Here is a 7,959-nt window from a genome sequence, read left to right on the forward strand (position 1 = left end):
TCCCCGGTCTCCCGCCGCACTCCGTGCTCGCCCAGCCTGTGACCGCGCGTTTCTATCTCCGGCACGCGACCCTGTGTGGTCTCCAAACCCAGCAGATCCCTGCAGTGCACTCCTGCATGGCTCCTCCCAGGGGAGGAAGGTGAGTCTCCCCAGATCTGCCGCTTGTTGGGTCCCTGCTGGAGGAGCAGGGGCCCGACTGTGCCGCGGATCACGGTTTATGGCAACCCCGAGCTGAGAGCCCGCGCCTGGGCTCCGCCTCTGCAGCCGGCTTCCCCGCTCCGTTACCTGGGAGCTCTGCCACACTCAGGCACCCCCAGTCTTTCTGTGACCCTGAGGGTCCTGAGACCACACTGTCCCGGAGGGTTCCACCCCCCGCTTAGCCACCAGAGTGACGTCCCTCAGCGGAGCAGACTTTTAAAAGTTCTGATTTTGTGCTCCGCGGCTCTATCACTTGCCAGAAGTGGCCAACAGAGGCCCCTCCTCCGCCATCTATCCTCCCGAATATCGCCTCGGATTCTCTTCTCTGCACGTCCTATCTTCCAGAAAGTGGTCGCTTTTCTGATGAGAGAGTTGTTGCTATTCTTTTCTTCGATCTCCTGTTGAGTTTGTAGGTGTTCAGAATGGTTTGATCCCTATCCAGCTGAATTCCTGAGAGGAGAGGAAATCCAGGTCTCCTACTCCTCCGCCATCTTACTCCGCCCCCGGGGAGTAGTGCCATCTTAACAATATTCAATCTTCCAATCCATGAACATGTCTTTCTATTAATTTAGGTCTTCTTAAAGTGCTTATAATAATGTTTTGTAATTTTCAACATGCAAATCTTGCACCACTTTGATTCAATGTGCTCTTAAGTATTTTATTCTTTTTAATGTTATGAATTGAATTATTTTCTTAATTTCATTTTCAGATTATAATTCCTAATGGATGAAAATACAAATGATTTTTGTGTATTGATCTTGTTTACTACAATCTTACTAAACTCACTTATTAACTCCAGTTTTTTGCATGTATGTGATTCCTTCGCATTTCTCTATGCAAAATTGCATCTTCTTACAATAGAGGTAGTTTTAGTTCTTCTTTTCCAATTTGGTTATGTTTTATTTATTTTTCTTACTGAATTTCCCTGCCTAGAAACTCTAGTACAATGTGGAATAGAAGTGGTAAGAATGGACACCTTTGCCTTCTTCCTGATCTTAGGGGGTAAGCATCTAGTCTTTCACTATTAAGTATGATATTATCTGTAGGATTTGCATAGATACTCTTTATCAGGTAGTGAAAGTTCCTTCCATTCCTAGGTGTTCAGTTTTTTTTATTATGAAAGCATGCTGGATTTTGTCAAATGTTTTCCTACATTTATTGAGATGCTCATGTGGGTTTTTTTTTTTGTCCTTTATTCTATTAATATGGTGTATTACATGGATTGCTTTTTGCATATTTAACCACTTTTGCAACCTGGGATAAACCCCACTTGATCATGGTGTATAATCTTTTTTATACAATGCTGCATACTGTTTACTAGTATTTTATTGAGGATTTTTGTGTCTATAGTTATAAAGGCTATTGGTCTATAATTTTCTTATGATAGCTTGGTCTGGTTTTGATATTAGGGGAATAATGGCATCATAAAGAGAGTTAGGAAGTTTTGATCCTCTTTTAATTTTTAGATGAGTTTGTGAAGGATTTAATTCTTTTTTTAAAATATTTTATTTTCTTATTAGAGAGAGAGAGAGAAAACACAAGCCAGGGAGAAAGACAGAGGGAGAGGGAGAAGTAGATTCCCCACTGAGCAGGGAGCATAATGTGGGGCTTGATCCCAGGACCACGAGATCATGACCTGAGCCAAAGGCAGATGTTTAACCAGCTGAGCGACACAGGCACCGTCAACCAATTTGTATCTTGATATTTAATGTGTATTTCTTATAAAGCTCTTTCTTGTATCCAGTCTCAAATTTCTGCTTTTTAACAGAAATATTCAGTGTATTTACATTTAAAGTAATTATTGATTTGGTTGCACTTGAGTCTGCCATTTTAGTATTGGTTTTCAGTTAGTTATACTTTATTTTTCTTCCTCCTTTCCTGCATTCCTTTGTATTAATTTTTTTTTTTTTTAAAGATTTTATTTATTTATTTGACAGAGAGAGATAGCAACAGCAGGAACACAAGCAGGGGGAGTGGGAGAGGGAGAAGCAGGCTTCCCGCGGAGCAGGGAGCCCGATGCGGGGCTCGATCCCAGGACCCCGGGATCATGACCTGAGCCGAAGGCAGACGCTTAACAACTGAGCCACCCAGGCGCCCCTTAATATTTTTATCTTATTTTAATTCCTCTATTGTCTTGTAAGATATATGTTTTTCACTATTTCTTTTAGCAGTTGCTCTGGGGACTATATCATGCATCTTACTCTATCACAGTCTTCTCTGAATGAATATTAAATTACCTCAGGTAAAATATATTAATCTTCCAATGATATATTTCTATTTATCATTCCCTATTTTAATGTTATAGTTGTCATTTATTATTGTATCTATAAACATTATTACCCAACAACACATTTTTATAATTTTTGCTTCAAATAGTCCTATGTCTATGAAACATGTTAAGAGAAAAAATATATATATAGTCTTGGATTTCTTTTAAATTCTATAAATTGGAGCTGCCCTCTGTTGTCATTTCTCTTCAGCCTAAAGAACTACTGTTAACATTTCCTGTAGTGCAGGTCTGCTGTAAATAAATTCTGTAAATTTTTGTTTACCTAAAATTCTATTTATTTTTTCTTAATTTTTGAAAGTTATTTTTGCTGAATATAGAATTCTTGACTGATAGCATTTTTGCTTTTATTTTTTTAATTCTATGTTTTTGTTTGTATGCTTGTTGTTGTTTTCTTTTTTTTACATCAAGCACTTTGAATATGTTGTTTCAATGTCTTCTGGTCTCCATGATGTCTGTGGGAAAATTATCCATTAATTGTGGGGTTTTTTTTCCCTATGTGTAATGAATCAATTTTCTCTATTACCAATATTTTCACTTTATCTTTGACTTTAAGCAATTTGAGTATTGAATGTGCCTGGGTATAGTTTTGTGTGTGTGTGTGTGTGTGTGTGTGTGTGTACTTACTTTCATTGAACATCTTGGAAATGAAAGTTAATTTAATTTTTTTCACCAAGTTTGGGAAGGTTTTGGCAATTATTTCTTCTCATAGTTTCCTTCCCCTTCTTCTCTCCCCACCTTCTTCATTTTGTCCCATAATTCTCTAAGTCTCTGTTTATTTTTCTTTAATTTTTTCTCTCTCCTTTGGATTATATAATTTTAATTTATATATCTTCAAATTCACTATATTTGTTTTTTGCCATCTCCTACCTGTTATTGAGTACATCTAGTTAATTTTAAATTCCATTACTATACTTTTGAGTTTCTGAATTTCCATTTTTTATATAGTTTTATTTCCCTTTTGGAATTCTTACTTTGTTCATTCATTAATTCCATTTCTCTTTTAATTCCTTGAATACACTTTTAATAATACTTTTGAAGCCTTGTCAGTTATATCCACATGTAGACCCATTTTGAAGTATTTACTATTGATTGCATTTTTTCCTGAATGTGAGTTACAATATCCTGTTTCTTTGCATTTCTATAATTTTTTTTGGATATTGAAGATAATACATTATAATGATTCTGGATTATGTTGTGTTCTGAAGACAGTTTTTCATTGCTCTCAGGCAGTTAACTTGCAAGGATTCAAACTGTAAACTGTGTCTCCACCATGGTGTGTAGCCCTGATATATGTGTTCATTTCTTACAGTTTCTTGCCACTACTGTTTTTACCCTGACTTCCTGGGAATTTCACCTGCACTTGCATATCTTAATAGTCAGCCAAGGATTTGGGCATGGTTTATACTCAGATATTGGGGCTCACCTTCTGTGTACATCTCTTACTTATGAAGTTCTACTGCTAAATATCTCTGCCAGCTTTGGGCTCTGTTTTCTGATACCTCAAGCCAGTAACACTTCAGTTTTCTGCCCACCTGAGCAGGTTGGGGAACTCACTCAGATTAAAAAAAGAAGAAGAAAGAAAAACAGCAAGTCCACAAATCTCCTAGTGTACCTAGTGCAGCTGTTTTTCAAATGTAGATTCTTCTAGGTACCCTCACTGTTTTCACACCAGATGCCCGTGTGTCTCACCCACACATACATAGTTTAACAGTCAACCAGCATTAGAGCAGATTTTATGCTCAGATTTCGTATATCACTCATTTTGCAATTCTCTTGCTTCCAAAATTCCCCTTACATTTACTGCTTACCAGTTTTCAACTATTTTCTGCTACTATAATACTGTGAATTTTTGCTGCTATAGCCATGGTGTTAAGGAGAATTCTCAGGAAAGAAAACCCCAAACTTGCAATTCTTCATCTTCCAATTGCAGTTTTTCAAAAAAAAAAAAAAAAGAATAAACTTTCCTCCTTCTGTCCTCTTGGACACTTTCCAGTAGTTTAAAATGTTAGGAATATATATATTTTAGATTTCATAACATTTAATTGTACAAGGTTTCACATAATTACTTCACTTTGCTGTCATTCACGAAAGCTCTTCAACAAAAGAGTATTTTGAAAAGACTATAAAAGGAATTTGTAGGTTCAACATAGTCATTAGGAATTTTGATAGCAAATTGACAATTGGGCTTTTCTTTAATTTTTACTTGTTGGCATCACATAGACAGAATGTCAAGTTTACATTGGAATTTGTTTTCTCACAGCCACAGAAATAGCCAACTGTTAAACCATTAGTTAGATCATCTCAGAGACAATCTCATATGGATATTAAAAAGGTAGTAATCTCTTATCTTATGAAAAAAGGTTTATCTTATGCAATCAATTAAAATATGTTTTAGTGAAGCATACTGTGTATACCAAGAAGCTATGATTCAGCAGTTTATTAGATCATTTAAAAATATTAACTTGACTGAATTTTTTGGTTAGGATTATAAAGAAAGTATAACAATTTTTTGGCCTATACATAGAAAATATTATATACCAATGTAATATTCTACTTTGTAGAACTGGGTTTCAAAGATGATTTTCTTAAAAGTTCAGAGTGGCATTTAATATTTTTTCTTTCTTATAAAAAATGTGGATTAATTTAGAAAGTTAATTGAGAAAAGATTTTAGTTTTGGAAAACAAATTTCCTTAACTGTTTCAGATGTATGTATGGAAGTGAGGTATTCTTAGGACAGACATTAATTTTAATGCTTATATTTTTCAAAACACACACATAGGGCATCTCTTTATTATTTTTATTTTTCTATTTGTTCATCATGATAAGTGTACTCTTTAATCCCCATCACCTGTTTCACCCATCCTGTCACCCACCTCCCTGCTGGTAACCATCAGTTTATTCTTTATAGTTAAGAGTCTGTTTCTTGAAGAGGAGTTAAGATGGAGGAGTAGTAGGAGGACCTTATGCTTGCCTCATACCTTGAACATAGTGAGATAATTATCAAATTGTTCTGAACACCCAGGAAATCTATTTGTAGACTGAGAGAACAAACCACACAGCTAAAGGGAGAGAAAAAGCAAGCCATATCATGGAAGGTAGGAAGTGTGGTGATGTGATTTGGGGGAGAAAAGAATCACAGGCACTATGGAGAGGAGGGTGTCCTGATCATGGTGAGAGGTGAGAAAGAGAAAGAAAGGGGGGAAGAGAGAGATAGAGCAGCACACAGGGAATTGCACAAGAAGAACTTCCCCAAAACCATTGACTGAGAAAACAAGAGGGGTTGATTATCACAAGTTTTTACAAGAAGCAGAACTGAAAGTCTGAAGTTTTAGAAGTCCACACCATCACCAAGGTTGAGCCTGGCTGGCACAGTGGTGTTCCTGTGGAGAAGGAGGGCAGAGGCCCAAGAATGGACAACATGCTCTAAGAATCCCCTGGGTCGCACTGGGAGAGACAGTCCCCCTTCTTGGAGTGCATTTGGAAGAGGCTGCACTGCTTCTCAGGGGACAAAAGGGCCGGCAGTCACCATAGAACTGCCTCATTCATTAGCATATGAGCAGAGACACCTGCCCTGGGCAGCTACCCTGGATTCCAGCTTTTTGCTATGCTTTTACTTAAAATGCAAGCCCTTGTGTGGTCATGCAACTGCTTTTCTGAGACAAACCAGTACCAGCCACATTGCCATGAGACCCTCTCCCATTGGATCAGCATGGGTCCACACCACACCAATTCCTTAAAATTTAGAATTTTAAAACCAAACTGTGCCTGAGATAAAATAGGGGAGCACTTTGCCACCATTGCTGGCTGGGCAGAGCATGTGGACACAGACAGAGTGAAGGCAGGAGTCTTGACAGTAGCCTGGGACACAAGAGGGGAGATTATTCATTCTTCTGTGAGGGCTTCATGAACAGTGACAGGTACCAACTCCCCTCTCTGGGGAAGAGAGCAGTCCAATGCCATTTTTTACTCCTATCATTAGTATGGACAGACTTCAGCAAGAGGAACAGCACACATAGTTGAGGTTTGAGGTGCTTACACCAAGCCCTGCTCCCTGCACTCTGCAGGTGACTTTTTTTTGGGGGGGGGTCCTTTTTTTAAATTTTAAGTTCAATTAATTAACAATATAGTGTATTATTAGTTTCAGAGGTAGAGTTCAGTGATTCATCAGTTTCATACAACACCCAGTGCTCATTCCATCACGTGCCTTCCGTCATGCCCACCACCCAGTTACCCCATCCCCCCCTCCCCCACCTCCAGCAAGCCTCAGTTTCTTTTCTATGCTTAAGAAGTCTCTTATGGTTTGTCTCCCTCTCTGGTTTCATCTTGTTTTCTTCTTCCTAGGTTTGTTTTGTTTTTTTTTTTTTTTACTAACCAGAATCATGCTGTACATATTGTTCTTTTATGTGTTTGTTGGAGATGTTCTCAGCCTAGCACACTCCTTTTATCCATTCTGTATTCCACAGAAATAGATGTTTGGGTTGCTTCATTCTGCTGTTATAATTATTCCCACTTTTGTGCACAAACTTGAGCACAGGGGCTGGAATTTGAGGGGAAGAGTGTCAATTTGAGCACTTGGCAATCTGAGGTGAAGGCGTGTTGACTTGGCATTTAGCGGGTGGCAGGCCGTGCATGCTGACTCGGGTAGGAGGGCTGCTGGACTGTGAATTTGGGACCCACAGGCCGATGGTATCATGTGTGACAGGGACGTGGCTGGTTTTGCTTTTAATTTTTGTTTTTCTGGGAAACTCTATCTTTCCTTCTATTCTAAATGAAAGCCTTGTTGGATAGAGTATCCTTGGCTATAGATTTTTTCCTTTTAGCAGTTGGAATTTATCATACCACTTTCTTCTGGCCTGCAGAGTTTCTGCTGAAAAACCCACTGATAGCCATATGGGGTTTCCCTTGTATGTACTTGCTTTCCTTTCCCTTGCTGCTTTTAAAATTCTCTTTACCACTACTTTTGGCCATCTTATTTACTTTGTATCTTGGTGCAGACCTCTTTGGGTTGGTTGTGTTGGGGTCTCTCTGTGCCTCCTGGATCTGGATTTCTCTTTCTTTCCCCAGATTCAGGAAGTTTTCAGCTATTATTTCTTCAGACAAATCTTCTGCCCCCTTTTCTCGCCCTTCTCCTTCTGGTATCCCTATTATGCGACTGTTATGACTGACAGTGTTGCTGAGTTCCCTGGGTCTATTTTCATTTTGCATATTTTTTCCCCCTCTCATCTGCTCGGCTTGATTGCTTTCCTTGACTCTGTCCTCCAGGTGGCTGATCCTTTCTTCTACTTCCTCTGGCTTGCTATTTATTCCAGATGGTCTATTTTTATTTCCATTTAGTGAGTCCAATAGCTCTAATTGGTTCTTTTTTATGTCTTCTATCTCTTGGTGGAGGGTCTCATGGAGGTTCTGCACTCCTTCCTCAATTCTAGTGAGTATCTTTATGAGCGTTATTTTAAATTCGCTATCAGACATA

The sequence above is a fragment of the Leptonychotes weddellii genome, chromosome X, assembly GCF_054177405.1.
Source record: "Leptonychotes weddellii isolate Sample4059 chromosome X, ASM5417740v2, whole genome shotgun sequence".
NCBI lineage: Eukaryota > Metazoa > Chordata > Mammalia > Carnivora > Phocidae > Leptonychotes > Leptonychotes weddellii.